The 18,385-nt window shown below is 46.6% G+C and overlaps 1 long non-coding RNA gene across 1 annotated transcript in view; it reads left to right on the plus strand.

Moving 5' to 3' along the window:
* The first annotated feature begins 755 nt into the window (after positions 1–755).
* Positions 756–18,385, plus strand: part of LOC144134763 (uncharacterized) — a 59,835-nt gene continuing 42,205 nt past the window's right edge. The window contains exon 1 of the long non-coding RNA XR_013315246.1: positions 756–942. This is a non-coding gene — a long non-coding RNA (uncharacterized LOC144134763). The remainder of the gene's footprint in view (positions 943–18,385) is intronic.

The following is an 18,385-nucleotide window of genomic DNA, read 5'->3' on the forward strand; positions in this document are numbered from 1 at the left end:
AGAGTAACATAGTGGATTCAAAGAGAAGACAAGCGTAGCAGAGGGCGGCAGAAAGTTAGGTCAGCGAATGAGATGAAGTTTGTGGCGATACGGCAACTGAAGCTGTCAAAGGAGAAGGTAAATTGGAGGGACACAGGTGAGACATTTTTCCTGAAGTGGGCGTTGTCAAACTGATTATGATGATGATGATGATGATGCTGATGGATGTGCGAAGTGGCCAAGCTTGGCTCTACGATATTAACCGCATTGGTAATCCATCATGCCTAGGGCCCAAAAGAAGTGGCAAGGCTGCTGTAAGCGGGGCAGTTTGCCGCGTACCCCGGTGGACTCCTACCAAGGAGGGCGCACAACAATAGAAGCACGAGGTTGGACACGGAGAACGCTCTTCGTATCTCAGAAAAGTAACGAGAATGAATAAGTGTGAATGCAATTACTGTGGATAATGCAGTTAATAACACCAATAGAAAACAAAGAAACGAAAGCGGGAAGTCAATGACGGTAACGATGTTGTCAACTCTTCGGTGGTTGAAGAAACATAGAGTTTGGAGAGTACTGAGCGTATGCGAAGACGTATTCCATCATCGTGTGTATGCGTCCGCTGCTCAGGATGAACAAATCTACCTTTATGTCGGTAAAATCTTTCCATTCGCTGTTATTGCGAATATAAAAGGTATTGTTGAGCGCCCTCTACACATCGATCAATGCCAACGCTTCAGGCTTTCTAGCCACGTCTATATCAACGCTACGAAAGCAAACTGCGGCAGCAGACAAAATGTTTCTTTTGTGTAATCGAGCCGTTGAGCTCAGCTTCATAGAAAAGACTTCATCGGGCGAAACAGTTATACGTGCCTCGCAGCGCAGAAGGCGGTCTTGGGGTATGCTGATGCCTGTGGAGTTACCAATCATCCCCTGACACAGTCCATAAGGCACGTATTCCGAAAGGTATTTGATTTCCTCGTTCTAAAAGACCCAAAAGTTTCGATCCTTCTGTGCCATGTACGCAACCAGACTACACTTCATTTAGACTGGGATAATATGCATAAATTACACAAAAATTATCCTCTCTATTTGCTGATCAACTGGATCTTCTCCGAAATTTACAATGTGAGGATCACACGACAGTTTATTGTAATAGACGAGCTCTATGAAGAGCGGAGCTGGATCAGTGCTCAGAAATTTTGCAGGAACAGCGTAGAGGCAACAGCGTAGAGGCCTTGTGCGTCCGGAAGATTATAAAGTAGGATCGGTTGAGCTGAAAACAATTCATAAGCATTCACAATATTAAAAAGGGAATAGTCCTTTTCAGGGGCGTCGAAAAATGCGATAGGAAAAGGTAGACTAGGTTTGTAACAGCGGAACAGCACTTACAATACGACTTAAGAACATGATGAACATTAAGCGAGAATTTCGAAATATAGCTAAAAACAACAATGTAGTCCTGGAACAGAGCGAACTGCCAGGCTTATCGGATGATTGCTTTTGGACTGAAACCGCGCTACCATGTACAAAGCATACTTTGTCGGGGGCTCCAATGACTGTGACATCTCTTTTACCGTGCCGAGCTATTTTAAAAAAAGGTCTGTGCGGCCAAATGGAATTAGATGTCTTTCTGGTGTACTTCAGGCCTCTGTTCTTTCGGATTTTTGGGTACTTAGTAATCGAGCGAGACTAGGGAACGAGCGCAGCGCAAGCTTCGAGCTGCCATGCCTGTTAAATGCACAACACACTTGTTAAATACAGAAGGACTGAAGTAGCAGTGCTTTAGTGGTCGACTCATGCTTTATTTGCAGCTATTTGACTAGCTTGAAACCACGGCTAGGCAGATCTCAATTTTCACAGTTTTGCTTGCATTACTCTACGTTCAACAGTTTTTTAATCGACTCCCACTTATGGCTGTCGGAGCAAAAACTGGGCCTAATGTAAGGCATACATTCAAGTCCTTATGTTTGAAGCTGGATGTGTACGCATGTTCCTGTTTCCCCATTTCTTATGTGTCCTGGTTTGACTGCATTGATTTACTCGACAGGTTCTGTTTAGAATACCACCGTGGGTACGTGGTTCATAGTTAAGAGCGTGGTCAGCACTAGGCACCCTCGCACGTGTATATATCGTCTTATATTGTTGTTACAGGTGTAATGGGATGACAGCAAAGTAGGGCCTTAGCATTTTCATGGTGGCAAACTAGAGTGTCACCTTTGCCTTCGCGCCACGGCAGATTTGCGCTCACGTCAGGTCTATATTGATCGTTGCAGTCTCTCCCTACAGTTTCCTTTTAGAGGAAAACATAAAAACGTAAAAATTTGCTATTCACTGAAACTCCAGCGCAATCTAAGCTGACATCCAATACAATTCACATGAAATTTAGATCAATTTTTCACCGAGCAATAATGCAAAATTTATTTTACAACTTGGTCATTATTAACGTCAACACTTTGGATTTAAAACTGAATCATTGTTACAGATTTTCCTGTCTGGTTGTGTTTGAAAACATAATAAACTGCACATCTCCAGCCAAAAAGTTTAATTTTAACCAAACGTTTCGAAGTCGACTCGGCTCGTTCATCAGGGGTGACTGAGGGCAGTACTTTGGATGAACTCTTTTCAGTGGGAAACTCAGGATCAGATCCAGCGTTCTTCCGAAAACCTCAAGTTCAGACTGTTATTAAAACGAGCGCTTCAAGGGTTCATGAATTGAAATAGGAAAAATAATGGAGAGACGAGTACGATAGTCGGTACTGCCAACGTTGTGTGCAGCTCTTCAGCCGAGGCAGCTACTACCTGTCACGGCTGGCGTGTTACTCTGCTAGCCACGCTCGGGGATCTTCCCGCTGCAGCCTGCTTTCCGTTGAGCATTCCTCCACTCTCGTTCTGACAGGTGGGGTTTTGCTCTGTTTCTGTCTGCCAAAACCCCACCTGTCACACGCCCGCACACGCCACCAGCCAGCGTGGCGTGTTATGCCTACGGCAACGAATACGACACTCAACGCAAGGAACGGGCGCCTATGATTTACACTCTAAGAAATTATATTATTCCGTTTGTTCAGAATGCCGCATTGCGTTGGTTAATTAAACAGGAGTGGAAATGTGGAAACCAAGCGTCGGAGGCAATGGCTAAATATTACTGGCTTCTATTCTTATTATTACGCCTAGGTAGGAGTAAAGTGACGTAACTAGAAGAAATGGGAACTAGAATATATTGTTGTTTGGTTTAGCATCATACATACACGAATTGTGGCGCAATGAAAGGAGTAGTCATTACATCTAATGACGCAACACACCGTGCTCTCCTTTCCTCCGGGCGTGGTTAACTTCGGTAATAATAATTAACTCAGGATCCCAGTGCCACCTTGCCTGACCAAACCCTTTTACGCACAGTGTTGCACATCTGCATGCTTTCTTCTTCAGGAGCGTGCTTAATGATCATTCCGTGGTCGTCTTCTGTTTCCCGCTCATCCGCCAATCCTTTGTAATCTTTCGCACTGGAAGAAAAGGTAGTGCTGCCGAAAGAAAATTTTAGACCTCTGTGAAAGCATTTGGAGCTATGTGGTTATAGCTGCCTGGAAGGCTCAGTAGTGATTTAGGGCCACGTTTTTTGGACAGCAGCAAAACCTGGTTAAACTTTGATTTGAAATAGGCTTTGTGCGCAGCTTTTTCTATGACATAAGTGGCCGCTATCGTGTGGTATCTTTCTAAAAATGTGCATGGGCTTCCTTGCCACTACAGGAAGTTTTCGCTTAGTTTCGTTTACAGCATTTCCCTAATTTGAAAAAAATCTTCTCATATATCGCTGCTACTTAGCCTTAAAATTTTCTAAATTCAGCCTGTCGGAAACCAATCCTGCCTGATCTAAAGAAAAAAAAAACAAACGGACCGACGCAGACACAGAGAGGATCGTCCTGTGTCCCTCTTTGTGGCTGCGTCCTTCCGCTGGATTTTTTCTTTAGGACTATGTACCAACTGGCCCAACCATCTTCCCTTCTGCTTGCTATAGCCTAAGAAAATGTGTGGTATGCGGGTTGACTCAGCGGATGTTCCATGGATTGCGCACTATAACTAAAGGCGACCAAAATGTCGGTGGTGAACATGACTAACAATCAAGAACGAGCTAACTTTAACGTTATTAATGCAAACATAAGTGAACTCCGTGAGAGAAGCGTGGCTTTGCGCAGGCAAATAATAGACCCCCAACGGCCTACTGAACATTGCCTCCGAAATTGGTCCTTACTTGCATTTGAGTAAAGTGCCACTATTTTAAAGCGTGGCTCTTCCCTCTCGCCAGGAACGGACCGATGTTTAGCCAGTCATCTTGAAAACAACATAGGTCTGGCCACGTGATACCCCACTCCGCTGATTGAAAACGTGGTCAACATTCGGTGAATTCATTGTGAAAAAGACGAAAAACAATGATTTCTTCTGTTCTGGCTGCTTTCCTTTGCGGACGACGTCAAGCTGTATGTTTAGCAGTAGAGTTGCCACACAAAAGTCGTCCAAGCGCTTTGTCGCTTTCTCTTTTCTTGAGACGAAAATAGGTTGGAGCATAGTCAGTAATGCATCAGCAATGAGCAGTTGTATTTTTTTTTTCATGTCTAACGCGACGCGAACATCTTTTACACGTCACAGTTGTCATTCGGCTGATGAAACCAAACAGCAACAAGAAGAAATTGAATTAAAAATTATTTAGCTGTCGTGGTGAATATCCCGTGTTATCCATTTATTGTAGTGCGTTGCGCATTTTTTTAAAAGACGTAACCGCGCAAGAGAAGAAAATTGACCATGCGTCTTTAAATCCTTCTTTGTCATTCTAGAGGACAATTAGGTTGTCAATACGACCGCCTGCTGTGTTTTCTCAACAAGCCATCTGTAGTTCTGTACAGTTACGATCCAAATTTGTCTACTTTGCTAGAGGCCTAAGTGAGGTTCAGCTGGTGTTCGTCGTGGTGTGGTGTAGTGTAGTTTCGGTCGGTCGTTTGGTTTTTCCTTGTTCCTTAATCAAGGCTTTCCAGAATACTGCAAGTCTATCAACTCACTTGAATCTTTTTGCCGTATTTTTCAAGCAGAAGTTGCCGGCATTATGCAATATCTTCTGAAGCTTACAACACTATTTGTCTTTTTAAGACATGTTCTGCTCATAAACTGTTTTTTAGTTGAAAAAATACAAAAAGGGGCGTTAAACTTGCGGATTTCTGTGTTGCCTTAGGCGCTTCCCCTAGGAACAGCCAGGGATCGTATCATCTTAAAAAGCAAAACACAATGTCTGCAGAAGCCATGTTATGTGCTCGCCCTGTGCAAAGTGTTCTCTTTTGTGCCGCAGTTTTCGTGGCTTCTGCAGATCACCAACAAGCCTTACAACAGCTCTTGTTAGAACCTAATAGAAAGCCATGTTAGATACTGGGGTGATACGAAAGGAATGCGTGCAAAATTGAGCAATATGGGGACGGAAGAAATGGGCCTACCAAGCCAGCGCCAAGAAAAAAATATGACAACCAACAATTGGATTGCCATAATTACATACTTGTAAAGCAAATAAAAACGCAACCCTATCTCCTTTAAAAGCGACATAACGCATCTTTCCAACTTCTCTTTATGAACTGTGTTGTATTGTAACTGTCATGCACAACATTATGAATTTTAGCCTGCTTTTTTCTACTGCCGAATGCGAACGCTCTCGCGTGCAGGTTCTAGCAAGACAACGAACACATCCGACAAAACAAAAAGAAGTCATAGTTATAAATTAAAGTAAAAGAGCCAATAAGAAAAGAAAACACAATCCAAAGCACACACTCAACACGCGTAAACCACTACAGGTTAGAGGAAATGTTCACCAGGTATCGAGCGCCCCAAGTGAAGCAGGGATACACTGACATACTTCTTAATCCTCCTCCTGCACTCCTGGCCAGTAGAATTCTTCCAGAACTCGATGTGTAGTCTTCTTAATGTCCTGATGCCCAGCCAGCGGGCTGTTGTGGGCAAGCCTTAACACCTGCGATCTGCAAGACATTGGAGGTACTACCTGTCGAACCTCGCTGCCAGAGGCGAGATGATAGAGGTGGTACAGCAAACCCTTTTAACATTACACGAGTGCCATCTGCCGTGCTTGCCATGGAACACCTTTCCTCCTTTCACCCCACATGCCTTCAATGGCCCATTCACTCTTTGCTCTTTTTCTAGCATTTCTTTGGTGAACGGCGTTCAACTGCGCTTAAAGCAGCATTTCCCCTACTTCGTCGGGAAACGTCCTTTCCAACCAACACCTCTTTTGGGCCCGCACCTTCGACATTTTCACTAGCAACCTCGTCATTGTCTATTCCAGTTCATAATGCAGCAACACCCTCCGATTTCTTTCAATTAATATCTGGATTTGACGGCTCACGCGCCTCCGGTATATTTCCAATTATGACATCGTGCACAGGTGTCTCCTTGCATTTAACCAGGGCTGCGCCTGAGAAATAAGGGAATGCGATGTAGACTTCTGCCTCGGGAACTTCCAGGCTACAGCCTTCAACAAGGAACACCGTAGATCTGCAGCCGATAAGAGCTGTATCAGGAATTAGATTCTCCGCACAACCAACGTATTGCTCCCTGTGTCGCGTAAAACACGTACGAGTAGACCTCGAAGCTGTTCCTCTAGGACAGGCATGTGTTGTGCGTCTAGAGGCATTTTGCGGACAATTCCGGCCACCAATTTAGCCTCAGCTTGTTCAAGCCAACCTGCTACTGTGAACCCCGTTTCAGCCGCAACAATCTCTGACTGAACACAAGACGAATGCTTCTGGTTTCGGGCTGCCTTGAGCAGGAACTGGAATCATGCCCTGCCTTTCGGAAATAAACGCAATAAAGCTGTTTTGGCTTAGAGCGACAATCGGCAGCCTTATGACCAGGTCAGGTAAAAATGAGGCACCTTCCTGACTGTCTACCGGATGGAAAATTGTTTTCTCTCGGGATGCTCACTTAGAACAATTTTTTGAATGAACACGTTTCTTTTCCGCTGGGCCTCAAAAGAATTGTCTACTGCTTCAGCCGTTTCATCCAGCGTCTTGCACTCTCCTTCTCGAAGGAAAGTCACCAGAAGACTATGGCAGTTCCTCATGGACTATTTGGCCACCATTATGTCATGTAAATCATTGTACGTTGTGGCCACACCAGACATTTTTTGAGACTGTGGGGGTGACTTCCACCAACTGGTTAATGCTGACAAATTCGTCATTGCCACCAAGCTCTGTACAGAATTTCAGAGATCGTACCCCTATTGTAAGGTTACCCGGTTATGCGCGATAGTAAAATACCTACCTGAAATTAATTACGTCATGTGTCAGGTCACCTTGAACGTCCGCAAATGTTAGCAAATCTGATTCAATTCCCGCAACCATTATATATAACTACTTTTTTCGTTCTAGAAGCACTATTTGCCGCTGTGCAGTCAGTTCAATTTTTTGCATTACTTTCACTTCTATCCCTTCTACCGCCTGGATACAGTATGTCTGCATGACTACGAGGAGTTAGACTGAGACAAGAGCTTTCTCCTAGTTTTTAAACTTTACATAGGGGTCATGCTAGACCCCTTACAGAATCTTACAAAATCTTTTTTCTATATAGTTCCTCCTAAAGACTCGACAGGATGTGTGTTCTTCTGTATTTTTAACGCATCCAAATATAATCACACGACACTGTTTCTGTGGGAGCGAAGCTATACGGCGGAAGTCCTACGTTTGATATGTGAAAAAAATGTCACTTGCACGCGCCACCTATTTACCCTTTCTCCTCGCATTGCGGCTTTGTCAACTGCAGAATTGAGGAATCTCCATTCTAAGCAATAGGAATTGGTATTAGTTTTAGAGTATACTTGAGGATATCGGCATTGTGAAAAATAATTTCTGCTCAGTATAATAAGACATAACTGTTTGTAACAAATTTTAAAACATTGGGCTCATTGCACGCAACAGTCCCTTAAACAATAAGCGATATTCACCAGAGAAGAAAAAAGACGGCGAAAAAAGCTTTTTCACTCTCTTTGTACAATATACTTTTCAAAGAGCTTTCGGTATGCCTCTCAGGAGCAACGCTTTTTTTCATTTTAAAAGAACTTTGCACAATATCGGGTCCAAATGTAAATCTATGCTGTTTAGACAGGAATATGAAGGAGTGCAATATAAGTGGTTAATTGACGTTTCGGAATTTATGTCCATAATTGGGAACCATTTAAATTTTGTTCCTACCACAAATCGACAAAAACAACGTGTGGGCAATGTAAGGACCCTAATGTATGGGTTTAATTTCAATTACTCAACGTTCATAAAGCATAACACGTCATCTTGTTGAAGAAGTGGAATGCTGGCAGCACTTTCTACAATTTCTACAATCGCAATCTCGGTGTCGGTATAACTGTGAGCCCCGCTGCGGTGGCTGAGTGGTTAGAGCACTCGGCTACTGATCCGGAGTTCCCGACTTCGAACCTGACCGCGGCGGCTGCGTTTCGATGGAGGTGAAAAGCTAAGGCGCCCGTGTGTTACGCGATGTCAGTGCATGTTAATGATTCCCAAGAGTTCGAAATTATTCCGGAGCCCACCACTACGGCACCTCTTTCTTCCTGTCTTCTGTCACTCCCTCCTTTAACATTTCGCCTACGGCGCGGTTCAGGTGTCCGCGGATATATGAGACAGATACTGCGCCTTTTCCTTTACCCAAAAACCAAACCAAACTCTTAGCGTGCTTCTATCCAAAAGGCACCGTCACTTGACTCAAATAATTGCTAGAACTTTCTGGACAGTTTACAACAGTTATCATTCAATGCGAACTCTTTAAAGCTCAGTATATATTGCTCACGATACTTTTTCGTGCCGATTTACTTAGAATACCTGGGTCCTAAATTTACCTACTGTACTGGGCGTAAAACGTGTTCTTGCCAAGTGAACAATGAGTGAAATAGTGTATCGTTCATGTATGCCCACGAATTACTCCAGTTGGAATGAAGGAGTAATCGATGAAGCAGCAAGGTGAGAGGTGAGGAAATTTTGCAATAGGGTGCACCATTTTAATGCAGAAAGTTTTTCTCAGCAAGGGTAATGATATTTCGCCGTTTTACACTTTGTTGTAGAAGCGAGAACACTACACAATTTGCTTTTTGTTGTACAAAATCATGGTTCACTTCCGTTCTTGAGGAACCTCTAGGTAATCCCTGACGACGACGTTAATTACCCAAAAATCTAATGTCGATATCGGTGAGTACAGAGAAACTTAATTTTTTAATATGATTAACTTTTGTGTGGTCACAACGCTCAGAGATTGCGCAAATATCTCGACCAGAAGGTAGCCAGAAAGCACGTGTTCCTCAGTTGTGAATGATGCAAAACATATTAACTCCCAGAAATACACTGAATGCAATATATTTCGCGTCATATCACAAAAGGCCCACCAAACAAGTGTGAAATGACCGAACTGATTCAAACTGAGAAAAACATGGTTTGTAATTAGGAGGCGGTGACATGACTCTGACTCTATACAGGCCTATTTATTAAAGTGGCTTCAGAATTGTTCTTCTTGTTTAAGCTGAATATTGCTGTGGTCATTTGGCAGCATTTAACTCATGTCGACAGAATAATACTTCGGTTCATACTCTACTCTCTTGGTAACAAGTTCCATAATCTCTACTAAACCAGCACATCTCTGTGTGCATCTTTTTGTAACCAGCGCCGGTCATTAGCATGTCACAAAGCCGTTTTCTTCCGTTGTGCTTGTATAATTGTAATTGAATTGTGAATAAAGTTGAATTCCAATAAAAAAAGATAACCACAACAGTGGTGCGGATCCCCTTGCGTCTCACTCCGACTCTTACAAGCACCGGTCGCCGTCTCTTACAAGCACCGGTCGCCGTCTCCTCGACGGCGTTCGCGCTTTCGCATGTTACGCCGGTCGCCGCCTCTCCAAGATGAAAGATAGACGCCGCATTTCCGGAGAAAACGGAGAAAAGAACTGCGTCGGCAACGACCGCCTGAAGCGCTATAAACTCTCCTGTGAACGTTACCAAAGCGAAAACATTATATGTCTCAGTTCAAGGTCACTTGTCCGAAAAAAACGCCGCCATGTCACGTCACAAAACGCCTTACTAAGTCATGTGGAAACAATGTATTATAACGTCATGTCAAGTCACGTGACCACGATTTATTATCACCATATCAAGTTTTGTGAGAACGATGTAATGTGGTTTCATATCAAGTCACGTGACAGATGATTGTGAAGAGTTTCAGCCACGTGAGAAGTAAGCTACTTTTCGGTATTGAGAACATGCCACAATCCTCACCCTCCATTCCATGAAGCTGTGCACGAAATCCCAGCGATGGCATCGTTGCCTGACCAAAACGCGGTGGCAGCATTACCGACAACATTCGTGCAAAAATTTTGACCAACCGTTCGTCGCACAGCGTTCTGGGTGGTGTCATATCATTTCTCTTTGCATATAGCTACACGTTTTAGTCAAAATGGAGGTTAGCTTACAACAGGAGTTTGGACCGGTGGCATATCCACCTTAAATGGCAAGCTTTACCTCTTTCCTTACGACGGCCATTAGCCCTGAGTCACGGGCGACCCAGGGATGCCGTGCGTTATTTCTACGCTCACAGCGCATTTGTGGACTTTCTGCGCTATCCAGCTTACTTTCTGGGTAATAAAGTTTCGTTTCTTGAGTGGTTCGTTGTTTTTCGAGCGAGGGCGAATTTTAGCGGTGGTTCAAACAGCGTGGTTCGCATCGTCTGATCTCGAAGATGACTGACGCCTCGGTCGCTGGACCCTTGTACAATCGGCGTCATTCTCAAGATTCTGCTGCGTCCTCAACTGAAATCTGAGATGTGCCTAGTAGCAGTGACTCCGACGATGAACAGAGTTTGTCAGTTTTTAGTTCCGGCGATGGAGAAGACACTGAAAACCTGCGCGGACCGTCACCAGCTGTTCGACGGCAAGTTCAGTTTTCCACTTCGTGACACATGAATGTTTTTTGTGCTGGTTGAAATGCAGTAGGGATGTTGGCAATATTATATCTCTCAGTTACAGTGTCTCTATAGCATGTGTTGGTGATTTTCTGCCGTCAGCACCGCGGAGAGTGGCGTTTAGCCACAAACGAGAACCCGGCCTTCACTTTGGTGTAGCGCTGCGCAGTGAAGCTAAGAGGCTCAGAAGCGAGATCGACGTTTTTTAATGTTTTTCACTGCGGAAATTATGAATAAGATTTGTGTGAACACAAAAAGCATGCATAGACTCAAATCCTGAAGAAGCAGTTCTATGCCGAGGCCGATGGATCGTGAAAAGAGGTCACAGCCGCAGAGATGACGAAGTTCATCGGCCTATTGATTTACATGGGCGTCGTCGAGCTGCCGCGGCTGCACCCCTATTGGAGCGGAGGCACCTTGTTCCCTGGTTTCATTCCTCCTAGAATAATGCCAAGAAAACGTTTTTTGCTCTCCTAAGCACGTTGCACGTTGCGGATCCTGATGAAGAAATCGGTCAAAAGTTGGACAAGGTGTTGTGGCTTCTGCAGCACATGAACGAGCAGTCTGCAAATTTTTTTCAGCCACGGAGAAGCTTATCTGTTGACGACAGGATGGTAAAATGGATGGATTCATCAGTACATCAAGTCAGTGTGGTGAAATGGGGGTACAAGTTGTGGGTGCTTGCCGGCCGCCAAACAGGCTACACAATACAATTTTTGTATACGCAAGAAAACGAGAGAGGCCCAGCGCCAGCTTTGCATTTGATGTAGTAACCAAGCTTTGCGAGTCATACCTGGACCAGGGATGCCATATTTTTATGGCCAGTTTTTTATACATCTACACCTCTGTTTCTGCACTTTTTGGAGAGGTGTACCCTGGCGTGTGGCACAAGGAAAGACCGCCGTGGTTTTCCAAAAGAAATGAAAGTTACAAGATGGGAGAAGAGGGCCGAAAGAGGGAACATTCGTTGGTTACATGAAAGCGATGTCCTCTACTTGCAGTGGAAGGATCGGCAAGTGGTGAGCATGATGAGTACAATTCACTCTGCGAACAACCACGTGCTTGCGAAGCGACGAGTGAAGGAATGTGGGCGGTGGCAGGAAATATCCGTGAAAAAGCCCAAGCTCGTCAATGGTTACAATGCTGGCATGCTTGGAGTTGATAAGTCCGACCAAATGATCGCATCATACAATGTCCTCAAGAAGTGCGTCCCCTGGTGTGTCATGAATCTCCCCGAATAACACTCGCACCTAAAGAATGGACTAGGCGACAGGTGTGCCCACACAAACGCGCATTTAATACACCCTACGTGACACACACACTAGAACACAAAACTAACAAAACTAACACAAAGCACAGACTATAAATGCACACGACCCGGTAACACTGCTACTAGCGTCTACTACTAGCGTTCTACTGGTAGCGGTCGGCGTTTGTGGTCACGGTTAGTTCGATGTGGCTGCGGCGTTGTATGGATCCAGTAGCCGGCATCCAGGCGGTGTACGACGTGCTTGGGCTGGCTTCGCTGGCGGGGTCACTGGCTGCGTCGTACAAGCTCCCGGTCCAAGCGCCCGTGGAGGTGATGCCGGTGTTGTTGGCGTTGGGGGCACCATCCGGATGGGTGGAAACAGCGCTGGAGACACCCCTGGCCGTAGCAGGTGGTAGAGTCCTCCGTTGACTCCCTGGAACGGGCTCAAGCACGGGAGGAAGTACACGATGCGAAGCCGTAGAACGCGAGCTCACCGGAGCAGTAGCCGGCGTCGTACTCTTCCAGCCGATGTGTCCCTGACCCGCCGGACCTTCCGCTTTTCTGTTCCCTCTCCCCCCCCCCATGCCTCGATCTCCCTCGCCCTTTTATAGCCTTGGCGTTAGTTCACGTAAGCCTTGTCGTCGTTTTCTTTTTCTTCTCTTCTCCACCAATGATCTCTCTCCAAATCACCGAATGCTTCTTCATCTTCTTTATTATTCGGTTAATCCACGTCGTCTGCTTCTCCCTCTTTCCTTGATTTTATTTTAGACTCCTTATTATATGTGACATGGTGGAAGACGCTCTTTTTTCATTGCATTGACATTGCTTGTGTGAACAGCTTCATCCTTTTTTAAGAGCAGCGCAAACGGCATGCAGGAACAGCTGAGGTGCGATGAGCTGGCTTTCCGAATGGAACTCACCCAGCAGCTTCTTGACCTAGAGGAGAGGCCACAAGTCCACACGCCTCCCCAGGCGAAGTACACTGACCAGAAGTCATACAGGCTGAAAAAGCGGAGGAGGTGCAAGAAATGTTACGAGGACAAAAAACCCGATATCAAGACAAACGTCATCTGCAAAACCTGCAAAGTGTCAGCCTTTCCTTTCCTCAAAAACCAATTTTGGTATTAAAATTTGGATGTCACCAGAAATGACGAAATGGTTTAGTATGTCGTAACTAGGATGCCGAAGTGCTTTAGTAAGCCGCAACCAAAAACGACGAACTGGTGTAGTATGTCGTAACCGGAACGGACGAAATGCCACATCTACGTTGTAAGACAAAAAACTCAGGATCGAAGACATGATTTCGCATTCCTCCAAGTAAGCAGGGTTAAGTGCTCTCAAAAATTTTGAAGCGCTGGTTGAAAGTCTCGCAATTGTCTACAGCCACCGAAGCGGCGATTGGAGCGACGGCATGCACAACAGACAGCAGGAGAAGCTGCCTTTTCAACCCGCTCTCAATACAATTTTCAGGTTGAAGGCGTCCCTTTGAATGCGCTTTTTGACGCTGGTGCCGCGTCCGTCATTAGCAGCAACTTGCCGCTGACTGAAGAAATGACGACGCTGCTTTCTGAAATTTTGCTTCGAATCACCAGCGCTGATCCCGTTGGACCTCTCGCAGCGTGCGCCACCCGCCTCATCATCCGAAGCCTCTCCTACACCACTGAATTCTTCGTTCTCGCCCGCTCCTCCCACGACATCATCCTAAGGTGGGACTTCCTGTCCACCCAATGCACCATTATTGACTTTGAACATCCTCATATTGATTTTTCGCCGCTTTGTGTTGCTCTTCTGGATGCCTCCTCTGTTACCGCAGCGTATATTCCGCACGCTGATGACACCAGCATTCCGAATTTTACTTCTGTTCTTGGGCCGCTCCCTTGTGCCGCACTCTCTTCAGCTACTGTCCTTTACTCATCCTCTCCCATTTGTGCTCACCGCAAATCTTTCCTGCTCCCGTAAGCCGTGCTTCAATTTCTGGTGATTGTTGCCTATCCCCACCACTTCACTTCGGGGACAGCCGCTCGGAACGGTTGGTGTCATCAAACTCATTTACTCTTCTTTGTCTTCAATGGCCCTGACGCTCATGGCATCAACGCCCTCACTCGAGGAGGCCGGCCCAACCTCACCCGATCTGTTTTCCCATTCTGTCGATGCCGCTCTACCACCTCTTCAACGCGCCCAGCTCGTCGCCTTGCCTCAGTGCTACCGCGCGTTCCTCAAATCTCATCAACCAACGGTGGGTAGGTCGAGAACAGTTCGCTGCCACATCGACCCTGGCACCCATGGTATCTTGCGCCAGCGCCGTTACTGCGTCTGCGCAGCTAAGAACCGCATCATTGATGTCCTGGTGAGCGACATGCAACAACGCGGAGTGATCCAACCCTCTCACAATCCGTTGGCTTCTCCTATCACGCTCGTCCAGAAAGGAACAACTTCATTAGAGTCTGGGTAGACTACCGCCGGCTAAACAAAATTACTCGTAAGGACGTCTACTGCCTCGTATTCATGACGCGCTTTACTGCCTGCAGGAAGCTTAGTAGTTTTCTTTAGGTCTGCGCTCTGTGTGCTGGAAAGTGCCATGGCTGAAGCTGATAGCCCCAAAATAACTTTCTTTCCGCGAAGCGGGAAATGAAATAAATGTAATGCCCTTCAGTCTCTGCAACGCGCCTGCTACTTTTTAGCGCATGGTGGACATCATCTTCCTCGGGCTGAAATGGAAGACATACCTCTACTACCTGAACTATGTTGTCATTTTTTCGCAGGACATTTCATATCTTCTCCGCTTCGAGTCTGTTAGTTGATGTCTCAGCGACGCTATCCTGCAGTTTAACTTAAGGGTCGCGTTGGCGCCCGACCGCTCACTATCTTATGACACGTCGTGTTTAAGGACGCTGTCTTGACACACCCTGCCAAGATGCGCGCAGTGAATGATTTTTGGAAACGCACATCCCTGAATGAACTCAAAAGCTTTAGTGGCATTTGCAAGTACTTTTGTCGCTTCGTCAGAAATTATGATGGAAATGTTGCCCCATCGACATAACTTCTCGCCGGCGGCCACGACTTACCGGCCAGGTCCCCTGCATGCGACAAAGCTGTTGAAATGCTGCGCGTTCTTCTCACCTCCCCTTGAACCTTGCGCCATTTCGACCGCTCCGCCCCTACAGAACTCCACACGGACGCCAGCGGCATCGGTCAAGGTGCCGTTCTTTGTCAGCGCAAATTTGGCTTCATTGAGCAGGTTGTTGCTTACACTAGCCGTGCACTCATAAAAGCGGAGGTTAATTATTCAGTCACGGGAAAATGGCGAATATTTGGGCGAAAACAAAATTTAGTCCTTACTTATAAGTGCACCCGTTCGATATCGTCACTGATCACCGTGATCTCTTCTGGCTTTCTGATTGATCCGTCGGGCCGACTCACTCGTCGGGCTCTCCGTTTATGACATTGGGGTCATGTATAGCTCAGGTCTTACGAACTGAGATGCTGAAGCCCTCTCACGTTCCCCAGTCTTCTATGATTCAGCCCACCATCTATTTCTGGCGTCACACCATTTTTTTAATTCATTCATGTCGCTTCTGAGCAGCGCGAAAGCAATTTTTTTATCCAACCGTTCAGCGCGCCTCCCTTCTAGAGCGCTCCAACGTCAAGCCCATCACTTAGTAAAGCGTGACCTGCTGCTGTACCGTCAGAACTACTAACCAGATGGTCAAAAATGGCTGCTCGTGCCTCGACAGCATCTGCGCTCCGCCATTTGCGCAAGATATCACGACGACCAGAAATGCGCCCATGCTGGTTTGCTGAAAACTTTTACAAGCCGGCGGGCGTCTTCGATATTACTGGCGGGTCATGTATCATTTTATCCGCTCTTGCCCCAAATATCGGGATCACACGAACCCGCTACCACACTTACCTGGTCTACTGCAGCCTTTACCTTGTCCATCCCGGCCATTCGGCCACGTTGGTTCTTCACGGTTTTTATGGTGGTTTAATGTCCCAAAGCGACTCAGGCTATGAAGGACGCCATAGTGAAGGGCTCCAGAAATTTCGACCACCTGGGGTTCTTTAACGTGGTATCGACTTTAAATCCCTCTTTCCAGAACTCCAGCACGGAACCACTCGATTATTGCTTCAACTGACCACATCACTCGCTATTCAGAAACTGCACCTTTATCAGCTGCGATGGCCTCTGACGCCGCCGCTTTTATGCTTCAGAACATCATTCTTCGTCACGGTGCGCCTCAGGAATTGCTCAGCGATCGGAGTCGCGTCGTCTTGTCCGGCGCCGTGGATGTTCTTCTTCGAGAGGTTCATATTGTCAGGACTCGGTAGAACCCCGAGGAGAGCTGAAGGTAAAACGGTTTACTGGTTAACCAGAAAAAGTCCCTGCGCATTTCAGCTGCTTCTTCTTCTTCTTGCCTCGCTCTCATAGACCAAGTCTTCATCTTTGGCGTCTTCTTGCATGCGGCATTTGCCCCCCTCGTCAGGAAGCATCGTCTCGATGGTAACAAAAGGAAGTAGGAGGTCAAGATCGGTCCGAGTAGTACGGCTTCATACGTACAACATGGACGACGTCGACTTGTTCCTGGCATCGCTTGGATGTCGATACCCCTTCCGGCACCACCTCATACGTGACGTCGGTTAAATGTTGCAGCACAACATAAGGCCCGAAGTACCGCCGTAATAATTTTTCAGAGAGTCCACGACGGCGAATAGGCGTCCAGACCCACACTTTGTCGCCAGGTTCATACATGACATGTCTGTGGCGAAGATTGTAGCGTCGTGGGTCAGCCTCCTGCTGAGTTCTGATGCGCACACGCGCTAGTTGGCAAACTTCCTTTGCGCGCTGTGCGAATTCCTCGGCGTCCTGATCGACATCGTCGCCGTCGGCATTCGGGAGCAGCATGGCATCTAGCATAGTTGTCACTGGTCGGCCATGAAGAAGGCTGAAAGGCGTCATGCGAGTGGTGTCTTGTTGTGCCGTATTGTAGGCGAACGTGACGTAGGGAAGAATTTCGTCCCAATTCTTGTGGTCTACGTCCACGTACATACAGAGCATGTCGTTGATTGTCTTATTGAGGCGTTCCGTCAATCCATAGGTTTGGGGGTGATAGGCCGTCGCTTTACGATGACTGGTACCGCTGAGGCGGAGAACGGTTTCCAAAAGCTCGGCCGTAAAGGCAGTTCCTCGGTCAGTTATAATGAGTGCCGGACCGTCATGCCTGAGGACAATGTTCTCAACGAAGAACCGAGCTGCTTCGGCGGCGGTACCCCTAGGCAGAGCCTTTGTCTCCGCGTAGCGAGTTAGATAATCGGTGGCGACAATTATCTATTTATTCCCGGCAGTAGACGTCGGAAAAGGTCCCAGGAGATCCATGCCAATTTGCTTGAAAAGTGTCTTTGGCACTCGAAGAGGGTGGAGTAGACCGGCTGGTTTTTCAGGGGGGGATTTACGACGTTGGCAGTCTACGCAAGTCCATACATAGTGCTTCACTGTCGCCGGTAGTTTCGGCCAGTAGTATCCGCGCTGTACTGTAGTCAACGTGCGGGTGTAGCCTAGGTGGCCGGCGGTTGGCTCGTCGTGACACGCTTGCAAGACTTCCGTGCGAAGAGCTGTTGGGACGACGAGTAGATGACTGTTCCCCCCAGGACGGAAGTTCTTCTTGTAAATTACGTCGTTGCGAAGAATGACGAGAGGCTGCGGGCGAAAATCTTAGGCACATCCGTAGTTCGTGTCTCCAAGAAACCAATAAGAGGGAGGAATTCCTGGTCCTCTCTCTGCTGTTGTTTAAGAATTGCGTCATCTAAGACTCCTAAAAAACAGTGTCTTCATCGGTCATTGTGGAGGGTCCGACTGGTGCTCGCGAAAGGCAGTCAGCATCCGCATGCTTCTTTCCGGATTTGTAAAGAACCGTCATGTCGAACTCTTGTAGCTGAAGGCTCCAACGCGCGAGTCTCCCTGAAGGGTCCTTTAAGTTCGTCAGCCAACAGAGAAAGTGATGGTTGCTAACGACTTGAAAGGGGCGAGCGTACAAGTAAGGGCGGAATTTCATATCCGCCCATACAACTGCAAGGCATTATATTTATGTTGCCGAGTAGTTCGCTTCAGCTAAAGACAAAGTCCTGGTAGCATAAGCAACCACTTATTGCACACCATCCTGGC

Source organism: Amblyomma americanum, chromosome 5, assembly GCF_052857255.1.
Source record: "Amblyomma americanum isolate KBUSLIRL-KWMA chromosome 5, ASM5285725v1, whole genome shotgun sequence".
NCBI classification, from domain to species: domain Eukaryota; kingdom Metazoa; phylum Arthropoda; class Arachnida; order Ixodida; family Ixodidae; genus Amblyomma; species Amblyomma americanum.